The sequence below is a fragment of the Lonchura striata genome, chromosome 29 (genome assembly GCF_046129695.1).
Source record: "Lonchura striata isolate bLonStr1 chromosome 29, bLonStr1.mat, whole genome shotgun sequence".
In the NCBI taxonomy this organism is placed as follows: domain Eukaryota; kingdom Metazoa; phylum Chordata; class Aves; order Passeriformes; family Estrildidae; genus Lonchura; species Lonchura striata.
Window position 1 is genome coordinate 6,136,830 of NC_134631.1, and position 20,963 is coordinate 6,157,792.

Sequence of the window (20,963 nt, forward strand, 5' to 3'; positions counted from 1 at the left end):
GCCCAGCCTGGATCAGGGCAGCTTGGATGCCACATGGGATCCATCCTTTGCCCTGCCATGTGATCCTCCATGCAGTGGGGATAAAAAGACGAGCACTGGGGAATCCCAGGTGCTGCAGCAGTGATATTTTTGGGAGAAACACGGAGCTGTGCATGGCCAGCTTGAAGTCTGCACTGCTGTGAGCACCAGGCCTGCCATGCTGAGCCCAGGGCCACAAGCAGTGCTCACCCTGGCTGGGACATTGAGTCCCAGCATGGGATCCCGTGGGACAGGGCACGCTGGGATTTGTCACTGCAGCTACCCAGTGTGTCCAGAGAGACTGCAAGGAGACAGTGACCTCTGTCAGCGGGACCCTCTGAGTGGGACAACCACTCCTGGGGTGGCTGTGCCAGCTCCCCCATGAACCTCCAGCCCTGGGAACCTGGAGCAAGTGGAAACCGCAACTTGGCCAATACAGCCTGTGCATGAAGCAAATGGAAAGAGAACTGGGGTGGGAAAAATCACGGTTGTTTATTTACAGAAGAACAGCAATGAAAACACAGAACACATCTAGATTTGTAAGAATATTTGTAATAACAACAGTTTATAGAAGGTATATACCTAAGAACATATCTAACAACAATATCTGAAATGTATTTACAGAAGACAAAACAAAGCCCTAAAACCTATATCCTAAAGTCAACAACAAACTGTAAAAACTATGTACAAAAGGGTGCCATCTCTGTCCGTGATCTCCATCACTCCAGGAAGAAAAGCAGGTGCCATGGTCACTGGAGTCAGGCACAGAGGGCTCTTCCGTGTGTCCCCAGGCTGGCACAGTGGGACTCTGCTGCCAGAGCTGAGGCTGGCTGGGTCTGGGGGCTGAGCCCCAGGCACTGGCATGGGGCTTGTGTGGCCCAAAGCAAGCACAGGACAGGCTGGGCATGGCCACCAGAATCCAATGCACTGGGTACCACGGGCCTGAGCAGAGAGCACCCAGCCCAGCCCCGCCCCAGCCTGGCTGCAGGGAACCCACTCTGCCTGTGGGGACCACATGCCTGTCCTGCTGCTGGCATCGGTCTTCATCCCAGGACCATAGCCTCCTCTTCATCTTTTTCATCTATGTCCATGTCCTCAGTGTACTCTTCCATGTCCACGTCCATCTCCTCTTCCACATCCACATCCACCTCCATCTCTTCCTCTCCAGTCTGCTCTCCATCCACCTCCATCTCCTCCTCCATATCAATTTCTGTGTCCACCTCCATCTCTTCCTCTCCTGTCTTTTCTCCCTCCACTTCCATCTTCTCCTCTCTATCAGTTTGTGTGTCCACCTCCATCTTGTCCTCTCTGCCTGCCACAGCCTGCAGAGGTAGCAAAACCTCAGAGTGGGGTCCCTGTCCCACCCCATCCCCCCAGAACTCCAGCCCACCCGGGCAGCTGGGGGGATCCACCTCCATGGAATGGCACCGTACCTTCCTCAGGACAAATGTCAGCATCCTGCAGGGATGGATGACACAATCCAGGCCTTAGGCAGCTTTGGAGACTGATGATAGAAGGTATCGGGGCAGGAACAAGAAGGGTGACAGGAGCAGCAGGAGCAGCGTGCAGCGTGTGCTGAGCCCAGGGCCAGCGGTTGTGTTGTGCTGCTTGCTGGCTGCTGGCAGTTCCAGATGGGACATGGATTGTGACATGACCATTGAGCTAGAGAGCCTTTGGTTCCATGCTTAGCAACGTTCCCCCAGAGCATGGTGCTCAGAGCCCTGTTCCCAAGGATGGGGCATCCACAGCCTGGGCCAGTGCCTCAGCACCCTCAGTGGCAAAGAGCAGCTTCCTCAGATCCAACTTCAATCTGCCTCCTGCAGCTGAAAGCCGTCCCCCCTTGTCCTGGTGCCACAGGCCCTGTGCAACACTCTGTCCCAGTCTTTCTTGTGGCACCCTTGCAGTGCTGCAGAGCTGCAGTGAGGCCTCCCCAGGGTCTCCTCTTTCCAGGCTGAGCATCCGCAGTGCCACGTGGACAGCAGGCAGTGTGATCAGGGGGAGTCCAGGCTGGAGTCAAATGGCATCAGGAACGGAGAGATGGAAGCTTTAGGCCCAGCTTTGCCTCTCAATGTAGAAAATTAATAACAGTGGAGGTCAAAACAGTGGGACACTGGTTCTGCACTAATTGGTGAATATAGTCTCTGTTTTTTTCTTTTTTTCTCTCATGCAGTTGCAGTTTTGGCTGTTTGAAAGGAAGCTTGGCACAATATCCATTGTCTTCTCCATTTGTGAAACACCGAGCAGAGTCTGGGCAGACTGATGTTGCAGAGCAAAACCTGCCAAAGTACTGGTGATCCTGAGCCTGGAGGTTTCCATTAAACCCAGCCAAAAGTAATTTCTGGAAAGTCAAGCCTGGTGTACATTCTCTTGACTTTGGCTTTGCCAACTTCACCTCAGTCTTATGAAAAAGCAAACAAAAAACTCAAACCAAAACAGACAAAACCCAGAAACAAACAAACCCACGCAAACCAATCAAACAAATAGATTTAAAAAATCCAAATAAAACCAAAGGGAATGAGGTATTAGTATTAGTTTTGAGTTCATCACAGCAGGCAAGTGGCTGCTTTCCACGGGATCACCGTAAAAAGCCACAGATAACAGCAGCTCCAAAATACACCCAACAGGAGAACCATAAAAGTGGTACATAGCAACTCTGGGGGAAGCTCCCCATGAAGGTGGGGGATGAGCACACAGTGGTACAGCTCCAGCCTTCCCCAGCCTCCAGGCTGCTCTTTGCTCCTGATGTAAGAGCCGTGCAGGACTGTGGCTCCTCTCAGTGCATTCTAAATCATTCCCACAGCTCTCACTTGAGCCACTGGCATGTCCAGAGCGAGATGCAGGCACAATCCTACTGCCTGCTGAGCCTCTCTGGGAGATCCTCAGCATCTTCCTGCCTAGAGCCACAAAAGAGCTCAGGCTCTCCCTGAACTGGGTTTTCAGGGGACGTTTCCATATCCCTGCGAGATGTGTTCATCATTCATCAGGCTGTGCCCAGCCTGGATCAGGGCAGCTTGGATGCCACATGGGATCCATCCTTTGCCCTGCCATGTGATCCTCCATGCAGTGGGGATAAAAAGACGAGCACTGGGGAATCCCAGGTGCTGCAGCAGTGATATTTTTGGGAGAAACACGGAGCTGTGCATGGCCAGCTTGAAGTCTGCACTGCTGTGAGCACCAGGCCTGCCATGCTGAGCCCAGGGCCACAAGCAGTGCTCACCCTGGCTGGGACATTGAGTCCCAGCATGGGATCCCGTGGGACAGGGCACACTGGGATTTGCCCCTGCAGCTACCCAGTGTGTCCAGAGAGACTGCAAGGAGACAGTGACCTCTGTCAGCGGGACCCTCTGAGTGGGACAACCACTCCTGGGGTGGCTGTGCCAGCTCCTCCATGAACCTCCAGCCCTGGGAACCTGGAGCAAGTGGAAACCACAACTTGGCCAATACAGCCTGTGCCTGAAGCAAATAGAAAGAGAACTGGGGTGGGAAAAATCACGGTTGTTTATTTACAGAAGAACAGCAATGAAAACACAGAACACATCTAGATTTGTAAGAATATTTGTAATAACAACAGTTTATAGAAGGTATATACCTAAGAACATATCTAACAACAATATCTGAAATGTATTTACAGAAGACAAAACAACGCCCTAAAACCTATATCCTAAAGGCAACAACAAACACTAAAAACTATGTACAAAAGGGTGCCATCTCTGTCCGGTATCTCCATCAGTCAGGAAGAAAAGCAGGTGCCATGGTCACTGCAGTCAGGCACAGAGGGCTCTTCCGTGTGTCCCCAGGCTGGCACAGTGGGACTCTGCTGCCAGAGCTGAGGCTGGCTGGGTCTGGGGGCTGGGCCCCAGGCACTGGCATGGGGCTTGTGTGGCCCAAAGCAAGCACAGGACAGGCTGGGCATGGCCACCAGAATCCAATGCACTGGGTACCACGGGCCTGAGCAGAGACCACCCAGCCCAGCCCCGCCCCAGCCTGGCTGCAGGGAACCCACTCTGCCTGTGGGGACCACATGCCTGTCCTGCTGCTGGCATCGGTCTTCATCCCAGGACCATGGCCTCCTCTTCATCTTTTTCATCTATGTCCATGTCCTCGGTGTACTCTTCCATGTCCACGTCCATCTCCTCTTCCACATCCACATCCACCTCCATCTCTTCCTCTCCAGTCTGCTCTCCATCCACCTCCATCTCCTCCTCCATATCAATTTCTGTGTCCACCTCCATCTCTTCCTCTCCTGTCTTTTCTCCCTCCACTTCCATCTTCTCCTCTCTATCAGTTTGTGTGTCCACCTCCATCTTGTCCTCTCTGCCTGCCACAGCCTGCAGAGGTAGCAAAACCTCAGAGTGGGGTCCCTGTCCCACCCCATCCCCCCAGAACTCCAGCCCACCCGGGCAGCTGGGGGGATCCACCTCCATGGAATGGCACCGTACCTTCCTCAGGACAAATGTCAGCATCCTGCAGGGATGGATGACACAATCCAGGCCTTAGGCAGCTTTGGAGACTGAAGAGATGAGCTATCTGGGCAGGAACAAGAAGGGTGACAGGAGCAGCAGGAGCAGCGTGCAGCGTGTGCTGAGCCCAGGGCCAGCGGTTGTGTTGTGCTGCTTGCTGGCTGCTGGCAGTTCCAGATGGGACATGGATTGTGACATGACCATTGAGCTAGAGAGCCTTTGGTTCCATGCTTAGCAACGTTCCCCCAGAGCATGGTGCTCAGAGCCCTGTTCCCAAGGATGGGGCATCCACAGCCTGGGCCAGTGCCTCAGCACCCTCAGTGGCAAAGAGCAGCTTCCTCAGATCCAACTTCAATCTGCCTCCTGCAGCTGAAAGCCGTCCCCCCTTGTCCTGGTGCCACAGGCCCTGTGCAACACTCTGTCCCAGTCTTTCTTGTGGCACCCTTGCAGTGCTGCAGAGCTGCAGTGAGGCCTCCCCAGGGTCTCCTCTTTCCAGGCTGAGCATCCGCAGTGCCACGTGGACAGCAGGCAGTGTGATCAGGGGGAGTCCAGGCTGGAGTCAAATGGCATCAGGAACGGAGAGATGGAAGCTTTAGGCCCAGCTTTGCCTCTCAATGTAGAAAATTAATAACAGTGGAGGTCAAAACAGTGGGACACTGGTTCTGCACTAATTGGTGAATATAGTCTCTGTTTTTTTCTTTTTTTCTCTCATGCAGTTGCAGTTTTGGCTGTTTGAAAGGAAGCTTGGCACAATATCCATTGTCTTCTCCATTTGTGAAACACCGAGCAGAGTCTGGGCAGACTGATGTTGCAGAGCAAAACCTGCCAAAGTACTGGTGATCCTGAGCCTGGAGGTTTCCATTAAACCCAGCCAAAAGTAATTTCTGGAAAGTCAAGCCTGGTGTACATTCTCTTGACTTTGGCTTTGCCAACTTCACCTGAGTCTTATGAAAAAGCAAACAAAAAACTCAAACCAAAACAGACAAAACCCAGAAACAAACAAACCCACGCAAACCAATCAAACAAATAGATTTAAAAAATCCAAATAAAACCAAAGGGAATGAGGTATTAGTATTAGTTTTGAGTTCATCACAGCAGGCAAGTGGCTGCTTTCCACGGGATCACCGTAAAAAGCCACAGATAACAGCAGCTCCAAAATACACCCAACAGGAGAACCATAAAAGTGGTACATAGCAACTCTGGGGGAAGCTCCCCATGAAGGTGGGGGATGAGCACACAGTGGTACAGCTCCAGCCTTCCCCAGCCTCCAGGCTGCTCTTTGCTCCTGATGTAAGAGCCGTGCAGGACTGTGGCTCCTCTCAGTGCATTCTAAATCATTCCCACAGCTCTCACTTGAGCCACTGGCATGTCCAGAGCGAGATGCAGGCACAATCCTACTGCCTGCTGAGCCTCTCTGGGAGATCCTCAGCATCTTCCTGCCTAGAGCCACAAAAGAGCTCAGGCTCTCCCTGAACTGGGTTTTCAGGGGACGTTTCCATATCCCTGCGAGATGTGTTCATCATTCATCAGGCTGTGCCCAGCCTGGATCAGGGCAGCTTGGATGCCACATGGGATCCATCCTTTGCCCTGCCATGTGATCCTCCATGCAGTGGGGATAAAAAGACGAGCACTGGGGAATCCCAGGTGCTGCAGCAGTGATATTTTTGGGAGAAACACGGAGCTGTGCATGGCCAGCTTGAAGTCTGCACTGCTGTGAGCACCAGGCCTGCCATGCTGAGCCCAGGGCCACAAGCAGAGCTCACCCTGGCTGGGACATTGAGTCCCAACATGGGATCCCATGGGACAGGGCATGCTGGGATTTGCCCCTGCAGCTACCCAGTGTGTCCAGAGAGACTGCAAGGAGACAGTGACCTCTGTCAGCGGGACCCTCTGAGTGGGACAACCACTCCTGGGGTGGCTGTGCCAGCTCCTCCATGAACCTCCAGCCCTGGGAACCTGGAGCAAGTGGAAACCGCAACTTGGCCAATACAGCCTGTGCCTGAAGCAAATGGAAAGAGAACTGGGGTGGGAAAAATCACGGTTGTTTATTTACAGAAGAACAGCAATGAAAACACAGAACACATCTAGATTTGTAAGAATATTTGTAATAACAACAGTTTATAGAAGGTATATACCTAAGAACATATCTAACAACAATATCTGAAATGTATTTACAGAAGACAAAACAAAGCCCTAAAGCCTATAACCTAAAGTCAACAACAAACTGTAAAAACTATGTACAAAAGGGTGCCATCTCTGTCCGGTATCTCCATCACTCCAGTAAGAAAAGCAGGTGCCATGGTCACTGCAGTCAGGCACAGAGGGCTCTTCCGTGTGTCCCCAGGCTGGCACAGTGGGACTCTGCTGCCAGAGCTGAGGCTGGCTGGGTCTGGGGGCTGGGCCCCAGGCACTGGCATGGGGCTTGTGTGGCCCAAAGCAAGCACAGGACAGGCTGGGCATGGCCACCAGAATCCAATGCACTGGGTACCACGGGCCTGAGCAGAGACCACCCAGCCCAGCCCCGCCCCAGCCTGGCTGCAGGGAACCCACTCTGCCTGTGGGGACCACATGCCTGTCCTGCTGCTGGCATCGGTCTTCATCCCAGGACCATGGCCTCCTCTTCATCTTTTTCATCTATGTCCATGGCCTCGGTGTACTCTTCCATGTCCACGTCCATCTCCTCTTCCACATCCACATCCACCTCCATCTCTTCCTCTCCAGTCTGCTCTCCATCCACCTCCATCTCCTCCTCCATATCAATTTCTGTGTCCACCTCCATCTCTTCCTCTCCTGTCTGCTCTCCATCCACCTCCATCTCCTCCTCCATATCAATTTCTGTGTCCACCTCCATCTCTTCCTCTCCTGTCTTTTCTCCCTCCACTTCCATCTTCTCCTCTCTATCAGTTTGTGTGTCCACCTCCATCTTGTCCTCTCTGCCTGCCACAGCCTGCAGAGGTAGCAAAACCTCAGAGTGGGGTCCCTGTCCCACCCCATCCCCCCAGAACTCCAGCCCACCCGGGCAGCTGGGGGGATCCACCTCCATGGAATGGCACCGTACCTTCCTCAGGACAAATGTCAGCATCCTGCAGGGATGGATGACACAATCCAGGCCTTAGGCAGCTTTGGAGACTGAAGAGATGAGCTATCTGGGCAGGAACAAGAAGGGTGACAGGAGCAGCAGGAGCAGCGTGCAGCGTGTGCTGAGCCCAGGGCCAGCGGTTGTGTTGTGCTGCTTGCTGGCTGCTGGCAGTTCCAGATGGGACATGGATTGTGACATGACCATTGAGCTAGAGAGCCTTTGGTTCCATGCTTAGCAACGTTCCCCCAGAGCATGGTGCTCGGAGCCCTGTTCCCAAGGATGGGGCATCCACAGCCTGGGCCAGTGCCTCAGCACCCTCAGTGGCAAAGAGCAGCTTCCTCAGATCCAACTTCAATCTGCCTCCTGCAGCTGAAAGCCGTCCCCCCTTGTCCTGGTGCCACAGGCCCTGTGCAACACTCTGTCCCAGTCTTTCTTGTGGCACCCTTGCAGTGCTGCAGAGCTGCACTGAGGCCTCCCCAGGGTCTCCTCTTTCCAGGCTGAGCATCCCCAGCCCCACGTGGACAGCAGGCAGTGTGATCAGGGGGAGTCCAGGCTGGAGTCAAATGGCATCAGGAACGGAGAGATGGAAGCTTTAGGCCCAGCTTTGCCTCTCAATGTAGAAAATTAATAACAGTGGAGGTCAAAACAGTGGGACACTGGTTCTGCACTAATTGGTGAATATAGTCTCTGTTTTTTTCTTTTTTTCTCTCATGCAGTTGCAGTTTTGGCTGTTTGAAAGGAAGCTTGGCACAATATCCATTGTCTTCTCCATTTGTGAAACACCGAGCAGAGTCTGGGCAGACTGATGTTGCAGAGCAAAACCTGCCAAAGTACTGGTGATCCTGAGCCTGGAGGTTTCCATTAAACCCAGCCAAAAGTAATTTCTGGAAAGTCAAGCCTGGTGTACATTCTCTTGACTTTGGCTTTGCCAACTTCACCTCAGTCTTATGAAAAAGCAAACAAAAAACTCAAACCAAAACAGACAAAACCCAGAAACAAACAAACCCACGCAAACCAATCAAACAAATAGATTTAAAAAATCCAAATAAAACCAAAGGGAATGAGGTATTAGTATTAGTTTTGAGTTCATCACAGCAGGCAAGTGGCTGCTTTCCACGGGATCACCGTAAAAAGCCACAGATAACAGCAGCTCCAAAATACACCCAACAGGAGAACCATAAAAGTGGTACATAGCAACTCTGGGGGAAGCTCCCCATGAAGGTGGGGGATGAGCACACAGTGGTACAGCTCCAGCCTTCCCCAGCCTCCAGGCTGCTCTTTGCTCCTGATGTAAGAGCCGTGCAGGACTGTGGCTCCTCTCAGTGCATTCTAAATCATTCCCACAGCTCTCACTTGAGCCACTGGCATGTCCAGAGCGAGATGCAGGCACAATCCTACTGCCTGCTGAGCCTCTCTGGGAGATCCTCAGCATCTTCCTGCCTAGAGCCACAAAAGAGCTCAGGCTCTCCCTGAACTGGGTTTTCAGGGGACGTTTCCATATCCCTGCGAGATGTGTTCATCATTCATCAGGCTGTGCCCAGCCTGGATCAGGGCAGCTTGGATGCCACATGGGATCCATCCTTTGCCCTGCCATGTGATCCTCCATGCAGTGGGGATAAAAAGACGAGCACTGGGGAATCCCAGGTGCTGCAGCAGTGATATTTTTGGGAGAAACACGGAGCTGTGCATGGCCAGCTTGAAGTCTGCACTGCTGTGAGCACCAGGCCTGCCATGCTGAGCCCAGGGCCACAAGCAGAGCTCACCCTGGCTGGGACATTGAGTCCCAACATGGGATCCCATGGGACAGGGCATGCTGGGATTTGCCCCTGCAGCTACCCAGTGTGTCCAGAGAGACTGCAAGGAGACAGTGACCTCTGTCAGCGGGACCCTCTGAGTGGGACAACCACTCCTGGGGTGGCTGTGCCAGCTCCTCCATGAACCTCCAGCCCTGGGAACCTGGAGCAAGTGGAAACCGCAACTTGGCCAATACAGCCTGTGCCTGAAGCAAATGGAAAGAGAACTGGGGTGGGAAAAATCACGGTTGTTTATTTACAGAAGAACAGCAATGAAAACACAGAACACATCTAGATTTGTAAGAATATTTGTAATAACAACAGTTTATAGAAGGTATATACCTAAGAACATATCTAACAACAATATCTGAAATGTATTTACAGAAGACAAAACAAAGCCCTAAAGCCTATAACCTAAAGTCAACAACAAACTGTAAAAACTATGTACAAAAGGGTGCCATCTCTGTCCGGTATCTCCATCACTCCAGTAAGAAAAGCAGGTGCCATGGTCACTGGAGTCAGGCACAGAGGGCTCTTCCGTGTGTCCCCAGGCTGGCACAGTGGGACTCTGCTGCCAGAGCTGAGGCTGGCTGGGTCTGAGGGCTGGGCCCCAGGCACTGGCATGGGGCTTGTGTGGCCCAAAGCAAGCACAGGACAGGCTGGGCATGGCCACCAGAATCCAATGCACTGGGTACCACGGGCCTGAGCAGAGACCACCCAGCCCAGCCCCGCCCCAGCCTGGCTGCAGGGAACCCACTCTGCCTGTGGGGACCACATGCCTGTCCTGCTGCTGGCATCGGTCTTCATCCCAGGACCATGGCCTCCTCTTCATCTTTTTCATCTATGTCCATGGCCTCGGTGTACTCTTCCATGTCCACGTCCATCTCCTCTTCCACATCCACATCCACCTCCATCTCTTCCTCTCCAGTCTGCTCTCCATCCACCTCCATCTCCTCCTCCATATCAATTTCTGTGTCCACCTCCATCTCTTCCTCTCCTGTCTGCTCTCCATCCACCTCCATCTCCTCCTCCATATCAATTTCTGTGTCCACCTCCATCTCTTCCTCTCCTGTCTTTTCTCCCTCCACTTCCATCTTCTCCTCTCTATCAGTTTGTGTGTCCACCTCCATCTTGTCCTCTCTGCCTGCCACAGCCTGCAGAGGTAGCAAAACCTCAGAGTGGGGTCCCTGTCCCACCCCATCCCCCCAGAACTCCAGCCCACCCGGGCAGCTGGGGGGATCCACCTCCATGGAATGGCACCGTACCTTCCTCAGGACAAATGTCAGCATCCTGCAGGGATGGATGACACAATCCAGGCCTTAGGCAGCTTTGGAGACTGAAGAGATGAGCTATCTGGGCAGGAACAAGAAGGGTGACAGGAGCAGCAGGAGCAGCGTGCAGCGTGTGCTGAGCCCAGGGCCAGCGGTTGTGTTGTGCTGCTTGCTGGCTGCTGGCAGTTCCAGATGGGACATGGATTGTGACATGACCATTGAGCTAGAGAGCCTTTGGTTCCATGCTTAGCAACGTTCCCCCAGAGCATGGTGCTCGGAGCCCTGTTCCCAAGGATGGGGCATCCACAGCCTGGGCCAGTGCCTCAGCACCCTCAGTGGCAAAGAGCAGCTTCCTCAGATCCAACTTCAATCTGCCTCCTGCAGCTGAAAGCCGTCCCCCCTTGTCCTGGTGCCACAGGCCCTGTGCAACACTCTGTCCCAGTCTTTCTTGTGGCACCCTTGCAGTGCTGCAGAGCTGCAGTGAGGCCTCCCCAGGGTCTCCTCTTTCCAGGCTGAGCATCCGCAGTGCCACGTGGACAGCAGGCAGTGTGATCAGGGGGAGTCCAGGCTGGAGTCAAATGGCATCAGGAACGGAGAGATGGAAGCTTTAGGCCCAGCTTTGCCTCTCAATGTAGAAAATTAATAACAGTGGAGGTCAAAACAGTGGGACACTGGTTCTGCACTAATTGGTGAATATAGTCTCTGTTTTTTTCTTTTTTTCTCTCATGCAGTTGCAGTTTTGGCTGTTTGAAAGGAAGCTTGGCACAATATCCATTGTCTTCTCCATTTGTGAAACACCGAGCAGAGTCTGGGCAGACTGATGTTGCAGAGCAAAACCTGCCAAAGTACTGGTGATCCTGAGCCTGGAGGTTTCCATTAAACCCAGCCAAAAGTAATTTCTGGAAAGTCAAGCCTGGTGTACATTCTCTTGACTTTGGCTTTGCCAACTTCACCTGAGTCTTATGAAAAAGCAAACAAAAAACTCAAACCAAAACAGACAAAACCCAGAAACAAACAAACCCACGCAAACCAATCAAACAAATAGATTTAAAAAATCCAAATAAAACCAAAGGGAATGAGGTATTAGTATTAGTTTTGAGTTCATCACAGCAGGCAAGTGGCTGCTTTCCACGGGATCACCGTAAAAAGCCACAGATAACAGCTGCTCCAAAATACACCCAACGGGAGAACCATAAAAGTGGTACATAGCAACTCTGGGGGAAGCTCCCCATGAAGGTGGGGGATGAGCACACAGTGGTACAGCTCCAGCCTTCCCCAGCCTCCAGGCTGCTCTTTGCTCCTGATGTAAGAGCCGTGCAGGACTGTGGCTCCTCTCAGTGCATTCTAAATCATTCCCACAGCTCTCACTTGAGCCACTGGCATGTCCAGAGCGAGATGCAGGCACAATCCTACTGCCTGCTGAGCCTCTCTGGGAGATCCTCAGCATCTTCCTGCCTAGAGCCACAAAAGAGCTCAGGCTCTCCCTGAACTGGGTTTTCAGGGGACGTTTCCATATCCCTGCGAGATGTGTTCATCATTCATCAGGCTGTGCCCAGCCTGGATCAGGGCAGCTTGGATGCCACATGGGATCCATCCTTTGCCCTGCCATGTGATCCTCCATGCAGTGGGGATAAAAAGACGAGCACTGGGGAATCCCAGGTGCTGCAGCAGTGATATTTTTGGGAGAAACACGGAGCTGTGCATGGCCAGCTTGAAGTCTGCACTGGTGTGAGCACCAGGCCTGCCATGCTGAGCCCAGGGCCACAAGCAGAGCTCACCCTGGCTGGGACATTGAGTCCCAACATGGGATCCCGTGGGACAGGGCACGCTGGGATTTGTCACTGCAGCTACCCAGTGTGTCCAGAGAGACTGCAAGGAGACAGTGACCTCTGTCAGCGGGACCCTCTGAGTGGGACAACCACTCCTGGGGTGGCTGTGCCAGCTCCTCCATGAACCTCCAGCCCTGGGAACCTGGAGCAAGTGGAAACCGCAACTTGGCCAATACAGCCTGTGCCTGAAGCAAATAGAAAGAGAACTGGGGTGGGAAAAATCACGGTTGTTTATTTACAGAAGAACAGCAATGAAAACACAGAACACATCTAGATTTGTAAGAATATTTGTAATAACAACAGTTTATAGAAGGTATATACCTAAGAACATATCTAACAACAATATCTGAAATGTATTTACAGAAGACAAAACAAAGCCCTAAAACCTATATCCTAAAGTCAACAACAAACTGTAAAAACTATGTACAAAAGGGTGCCATCTCTGTCCGGTATCTCCATCACTCCAGTAAGAAAAGCAGGTGCCATGGTCACTGCAGTCAGGCACAGAGGGCTCTTCCGTGTGTCCCCAGGCTGGCACAGTGGGACTCTGCTGCCAGAGCTGAGGCTGGCTGGGTCTGGGGGCTGGGCCCCAGGCACTGGCATGGGGCTTGTGTGGCCCAAAGCAAGCACAGGACAGGCTGGGCATGGCCACCAGAATCCAAGGCACTGGGTACCACGGGCCTGAGCAGAGACCACCCAGCCCAGCCCCGCCCCAGCCTGGCTGCAGGGAACCCACTCTGCCTGTGGGGACCACATGCCTGTCCTGCTGCTGGCATCGGTCTTCATCCCAGGACCATGGCCTCCTCTTCATCTTTTTCATCTATGTCCATGTCCTCGGTGTACTCTTCCATGTCCACGTCCATCTCCTCTTCCACATCCACATCCACCTCCATCTCTTCCTCTCCAGTCTGCTCTCCATCCACCTCCATCTCCTCCTCCATATCAATTTCTGTGTCCACCTCCATCTCTTCCTCTCCTGTCTTTTCTCCCTCCACTTCCATCTTCTCCTCTCTATCAGTTTGTGTGTCCACCTCCATCTTGTCCTCTCTGCCTGCCACAGCCTGCAGAGGTAGCAAAACCTCAGAGTGGGGTCCCTGTCCCACCCCATCCCCCCAGAACTCCAGCCCACCCGGGCAGCTGGGGGGATCCACCTCCATGGAATGGCACCGTACCTTCCTCAGGACAAATGTCAGCATCCTGCAGGGATGGATGACACAATCCAGGCCTTAGGCAGCTTTGGAGACTGATGATAGAAGGTATCGGGACAGGAACAAGAAGGGTGACAGGAGCAGCAGGAGCAGCGTGCAGCGTGTGCTGAGCCCAGGGCCAGCGGTTGTGTTGTGCTGCTTGCTGGCTGCTGGCAGTTCCAGATGGGACATGGATTGTGACATGACCATTGAGCTAGAGAGCCTTTGGTTCCATGCTTAGCAACGTTCCCCCAGAGCATGGTGCTCAGAGCCCTGTTCCCAAGGATGGGGCATCCACAGCCTGGGCCAGTGCCTCAGCACCCTCAGTGGCAAAGAGCAGCTTCCTCAGATCCAACTTCAATCTGCCTCCTGCAGCTGAAAGCCGTCCCCCCTTGTCCTGGTGCCACAGGCCCTGTGCAACACTCTGTCCCAGTCTTTCTTGTGGCACCCTTGCAGTGCTGCAGAGCTGCAGTGAGGCCTCCCCAGGGTCTCCTCTTTCCAGGCTGAGCATCCGCAGTGCCACGTGGACAGCAGGCAGTGTGATCAGGGGGAGTCCAGGCTGGAGTCAAATGGCATCAGGAACGGAGAGATGGAAGCTTTAGGCCCAGCTTTGCCTCTCAATGTAGAAAATTAATAACAGTGGAGGTCAAAACAGTGGGACACTGGTTCTGCACTAATTGGTGAATATAGTCTCTGTTTTTTTCTTTTTTTCTCTGATGCAGTTGCAGTTTTGGCTGTTTGAAAGGAAGCTTGGCACAATATCCATTGTCTTCTCCATTTGTGAAACACCGAGCAGAGTCTGGGCAGACTGATGTTGCAGAGCAAAACCTGCCAAAGTACTGGTGATCCTGAGCCTGGAGGTTTCCATTAAACCCAGCCAAAAGTAATTTCTGGAAAGTCAAGCCTGGTGTACATTCTCTTGACTTTGGCTTTGCCAACTTCACCTCAGTCTTATGAAAAAGCAAACAAAAAACTCAAACCAAAACAGACAAAACCCAGAAACAAACAAACCCACGCAAACCAATCAAACAAATAGATTTAAAAAATCCAAATAAAACCAAAGGGAATGAGGTATTAGTATTAGTTTTGAGTTCATCACAGCAGGCAAGTGGCTGCTTTCCACGGGATCACCGTAAAAAGCCACAGATAACAGCAGCTCCAAAATACACCCAACAGGAGAACCATAAAAGTGGTACATAGCAACTCTGGGGGAAGCTCCCCATGAAGGTGGGGGATGAGCACACAGTGGTACAGCTCCAGCCTTCCCCAGCCTCCAGGCTGCTCTTTGCTCCTGATGTAAGAGCCGTGCAGGACTGTGGCTCCTCTCAGTGCATTCTAAATCATTCCCACAGCTCTCACTTGAGCCACTGGCATGTCCAGAGCGAGATGCAGGCACAATCCTACTGCCTGCTGAGCCTCTCTGGGAGATCCTCAGCATCTTCCTGCCTAGAGCCACAAAAGAGCTCAGGCTCTCCCTGAACTGGGTTTTCAGGGGACGTTTCCATATCCCTGCGAGATGTGTTCATCATTCATCAGGCTGTGCCCAGCCTGGATCAGGGCAGCTTGGATGCCACATGGGATCCATCCTTTGCCCTGCCATGTGATCCTCCATGCAGTGGGGATAAAAAGACGAGCACTGGGGAATCCCAGGTGCTGCAGCAGTGATATTTTTGGGAGAAACACGGAGCTGTGCATGGCCAGCTTGAAGTCTGCACTGCTGTGAGCACCAGGCCTGCCATGCTGAGCCCAGGGCCACAAGCAGTGCTCACCCTGGCTGGGACATTGAGTCCCAGCATGGGATCCCGTGGGACAGGGCACACTGGGATTTGCCCCTGCAGCTACCCAGTGTGTCCAGAGAGACTGCAAGGAGACAGTGACCTCTGTCAGCGGGACCCTCTGAGTGGGACAACCACTCCTGGGGTGGCTGTGCCAGCTCCTCCATGAACCTCCAGCCCTGGGAACCTGGAGCAAGTGGAAACCACAACTTGGCCAATACAGCCTGTGCCTGAAGCAAATAGAAAGAGAACTGGGGTGGGAAAAATCACGGTTGTTTATTTACAGAAGAACAGCAATGAAAACACAGAACACATCTAGATTTGTAAGAATATTTGTAATAACAACAGTTTATAGAAGGTATATACCTAAGAACATATCTAACAACAATATCTGAAATGTATTTACAGAAGACAAAACAAAGCCCTAAAACCTATATCCTAAAGTCAACAACAAACTGTAAAAACTATGTACAAAAGGGTGCCATCTCTGTCCGGTATCTCCATCACTCCAGGAAGAAAAGCAGGTGCCATGGTCACTGCAGTCAGGCACAGAGGGCTCTTCCGTGTGTCCCCAGGCTGGCACAGTGGGACTCTGCTGCCAGAGCTGAGGCTGGCTGGGTCTGGGGGCTGGGCCCCAGGCACTGGCATGGGGCTTGTGTGGCCCAAAGCAAGCACAGGACAGGCTGGGCATGGCCACCAGAATCCAATGCACTGGGTACCACGGGCCTGAGCAGAGACCACCCAGCCCAGCCCCGCCCCAGCCCGGCTGCAGGGAACCCACTCTGCATTGTGGGGACCACATGCCTGTCCTGCTGCTGGCATCGGTCTTCATCCCAGGACCATGGCCTCCTCTTCATCTTTTTCATCTATGTCCATGTCCTCGGTGTACTCTTCCATGTCCACGTCCATCTCCTCTTCCACATCCACATCCACCTCCATCTCTTCCTCTCCAGTCTGCTCTCCATCCACCTCCATCTCCTCCTCCATATCAATTTCTGTGTCCACCTCCATCTCTTCCTCTCCTGTCTTTTCTCCCTCCACTTCCATCTTCTCCTCTCTATCAGTTTGTGTGTCCACCTCCATCTTGTCCTCTCTGCCTGCCACAGCCTGCAGAGGTAGCAAAACCTCAGAGTGGGGTCCCTGTCCCACCCCATCCCCCCAGAACTCCAGCCCACCCGGGCAGCTGGGGGGATCCACCTCCATGGAATGGCACCGTACCTTCCTCAGGACAAATGTCAGCATCCTGCAGGGATGGATGACACAATCCAGGCCTTAGGCAGCTTTGGAGACTGATGATAGAAGGTATCGGGGCAGGAACAAGAAGGGTGACAGGAGCAGCAGGAGCAGCGTGCAGCGTGTGCTGAGCCCAGGGCCAGCGGTTGTGTTGTGCTGCTTGCTGGCTGCTGGCAGTTCCAGATGGGACATGGATTGTGACATGACCATTGAGCTAGAGAGCCTTTGGTTCCATGCTTAGCAACGTTCCCCCAGAGCATGGTGCTCAGAGCCCTGTTCCCAAGGATGGGGCATCCACAGCCTGGGCCAGTGCCTCAGCACCCTCAGTGGCAAAGAGCAGCTTCCTCAGATCCAACTTCAATCTGCCTCCTGCAGCTGAAAGCCGTCCCCCCTTGTCCTGGTGCCACAGGCCCTGTGCAACACTCTGTCCCAGTCTTTCTTGTGGCACCCTTGCAGTGCTGCAGAGCTGCAGTGAGGCCTCCCCAGGGTCTCCTCTTTCCAGGCTGAGCATCCCCAGCCCCACGTGGACAGCAGGCAGTGTGATCAGGGGAAGTCCAGGCTGGAGTCAAATGGCATCAGGAACGGAGAGATGGAAGCTTTAGGCCCAGCTTTGCCTCTCAATGTAGAAAATTAATAACAGTGGAGGTCAAAACAGTGGGACACTGGTTCTGCACTAATTGGTGAATATAGTCTCTGTTTTTTTCTTTTTTTCTCTCATGCAGTTGCAGTTTTGGCTGTTTGAAAGGAAGCTTGGCACAATATCCATTGTCTTCTCCATTTGTGAAACACCGAGCAGAGTCTGGGCAGACTGATGTTGCAGAGCAAAACCTGCCAAAGTACTGGTGATCCTGAGCCTGGAGGTTTCCATTAAACCCAGCCAAAAGTAATTTCTGGAAAGTCAAGCCTGGTGTACATTCTCTTGACTTTGGCTTTGCCAACTTCACCTGAGTCTTATGAAAAAGCAAACAAAAAACTCAAACCAAAACAGACAAAACCCAGAAACAAACAAACCCACGCAAACCAATCAAACAAATAGATTTAAAAAATCCAAATAAAACCAAAGGGAATGAGGTATTAGTATTAGTTTTGAGTTCATCACAGCAGGCAAGTGGCTGCTTTCCACGGGATCACCGTAAAAAGCCACAGATAACAGCAGCTCCAAAATACACCCAACAGGAGAACCATAAAAGTGGTACATAGCAACTCTGGGGGAAGCTCCCCATGAAGGTGAGGGATGAGCACACAGTGGTACAGCTCCAGCCTTCCCCAGCCTCCAGGCTGCTCTTTGCTCCTGATGTAAGAGCCGTGCAGGACTGTGGCTCCTCTCAGTGCATTCTAAATCATTCCCACAGCTCTCACTTGAGCCACTGGCATGTCCAGAGCGAGATGCAGGCACAATCCTACTGCCTGCTGAGCCTCTCTGGGAGATCCTCAGCATCTTCCTGCCTAGAGCCACAAAAGAGCTCAGGCTCTCCCTGAACTGGGTTTTCAGGGGACGTTTCCATATCCCTGCGAGATGTGTTCATCATTCATCAGGCTGTGCCCAGCATGGATCAGGGCAGCTTGGATGCCACATGGGATCCATCCTTTGCCCTGCCATGTGATCCTCCATGCAGTGGGGATAAAAAGACGAGCACTGGGGAATCCCAGGTGCTGCAGCAGTGATATTTTTGGGAGAAACACGGAGCTGTGCATGGCCAGCTTGAAGTCTGCACTGCTGTGAGCACCAGGCCTGCCATGCTGAGCCCAGGGCCACAAGCAGAGCTCACCCTGGCTGGGACATTGAGTCCCAACATGGGATCCCATGGGACAGGGCATGCTGGGATTTGCCCCTGCAGCTACCCAGTGTGTCCAGAGAGACTGCAAGGAGACAGTGACCTCTGTCAGCGGGACCCTCTGAGTGGGACAACCACTCCTGGGGTGGCTGTGCCAGCTCCTCCATGAACCTCCAGCCCTGGGAACCTGGAGCAAGTGGAAACCGCAACTTGGCCAATACAGCCTGTGCGTGAAGCAAATAGAAAGAGAACTGGGGTGGGAAAAATCACGGTTGTTTATTTACAGAAGAACAGCAATGAAAACACAGAACACATCTAGATTTGTAAGAATATTTGTAATAACAACAGTTTATAGAAGGTATATACCTAAGAACATATCTAACAACAATATCTGAAATGTATTTACAGAAGACAAAACAAAGCCCTAAAACCTATATCCTAAAGTCAACAACAAACTGTAAAAACTATGTACAAAAGGATGCCATCTCTGTCCGTGATCTCCATCAGTCAGGAAGAAAAGCAGGTGCCATGGTCACTGGAGTCAGGCACAGAGGGCTCTTCCGTGTGTCCCCAGGCTGGCACAGCGGGACTCTGCTGCCAGAGCTGAGGCTGGCTGGGTCTGGGGGCTGGGCCCCAGGCACTGGCATGGGGCTTGTGTGGCCCAAAGCAAGCACAGGACAGGCTGGGCATGGCCACCAGAATCCAAGGCACTGGGTACCACGGGCCTGAGCAGAGACCACCCAGCCCAGCCCCGCCCCAGCCTGGCTGCAGGGAACCCACTCTGCCTGTGGGGACCACATGCCTGTCCTGCTGCTGGCATCGGTCTTCATCCCAGGACCATGGCCTCCTCTTCATCTTTTTCATCTATGTCCATGTCCTCGGTGTACTCTTCCATGTCCACGTCCATCTCCTCTTCCACATCCACATCCACCTCCATCTCTTCCTCTCCAGTCTGCTCTCCATCCACCTCCATCTCCTCCTCCATATCAATTTCTGTGTTCACCTCCATCTCTTCCTCTCCTGTCTTTTCTCCCTCCACTTCCATCTTCTCCTCTCTATCAGTTTGTGTGTCCACCTCCATCTTGTCCTCTCTGCCTGCCACAGCCTGCAGAGGTAGCAAAACCTCAGAGTGGGGTCCCTGTCCCACCCCATCCCCCCAGAACTCCAGCCCACCCGGGCAGCTGGGGGGATCCACCTCCATGGAATGGCACCGTACCTTCCTCAGGACAAATGTCAGCATCCTGCAGGGATGGATGACACAATCCAGGCCTTAGGCAGCTTTGGAGACTGATGATAGAAGGTATCGGGACAGGAACAAGAAGGGTGACAGGAGCAGCAGGAGCAGCGTGCAGCGTGTGCTGAGCCCAGGGCCAGCGGTTGTGTTGTGCTGCTTGCTGGCTGCTGGCAGTTCCAGATGGGACATGGATTGTGACATGACCATTGAGCTAGAGAGCCTTTGGTTCCATGCTTAGCAACGTTCCCCCAGAGCATGGTGCTCAGAGCCCTGTTCCCAAGGATGGGGCATCCACAGCCTGGGCCAGTGCCTCAGCACCCTCAGTGGCAAAGAGCAGCTTCCTCAGATCCAACTTCAATCTGCCTCCTGCAGCTGAAAGCCGTCCCCCCTTGTCCTGGTGCCACAGGCCCTGTGCAACACTCTGTCCCAGTCTTTCTTGTGGCACCCTTGCAGTGCTGCAGAGCTGCAGTGAGGCCTCCCCAGGGTCTCCTCTTTCCAGGCTGAGCATCCGCAGTGCCACGTGGACAGCAGGCAGTGTGATCAGGGGGAGTCCAGGCTGGAGTCAAATGGCATCAGGAACGGAGAGATGGAAGCTTTAGGCCCAGCTTTGCCTCTCAATGTACAAAATTAATAACAGTGGAGGTCAAAACAGTGGGACACTGGTTCTGCACTAATTGGTGAATATAGTCTCTGTTTTTTTCTTTTTTTCTCTCATGCAGTTGCAGTTTTGGCTGTTTGAAAGGAAGCTTGGCACAATATCCATTGTCTTCTCCATTTGTGAAACACCGAGCAGAGTCTGGGCAGACTGATGTTGCAGAGCAAAACCTGCCAAAGTACTGGTGATCCTGAGCCTGGAGGTTTCCATTAAACCCAGCCAAAAGTAATTTCTGGAAAGTCAAGCCTGGTGTACATTCTCTTGACTTTGGCTTTGCCAACTTCACCTGAGTCTTATGAAAAAGCAAACAAAAAACTCAAACCAAAACAGACAAAACCCAGAAACAAACAAACCCACGCAAACCAATCAAACAAATAGATTTAAAAAATCCAAATAAAACCAAAGGGAATGAGGTATTAGTATTAGTTTTGAGTTCATCACAGCAGGCAAGTGGCTGCTTTCCACGGGATCACCGTAAAAAGCCACAGATAACAGCAGCTCCAAAATACACCCAACAGGAGAACCATAAAAGTGGTACATAGCTACTCTGGGGGAAGCTCCCCATGAAGGTGGGGGATGAGCACACAGTGGTACAGCTCCAGCCTTCCCCAGCCTCCAGGCTGCTCTTTGCTCCTGATGTAAGAGCCGTGCAGG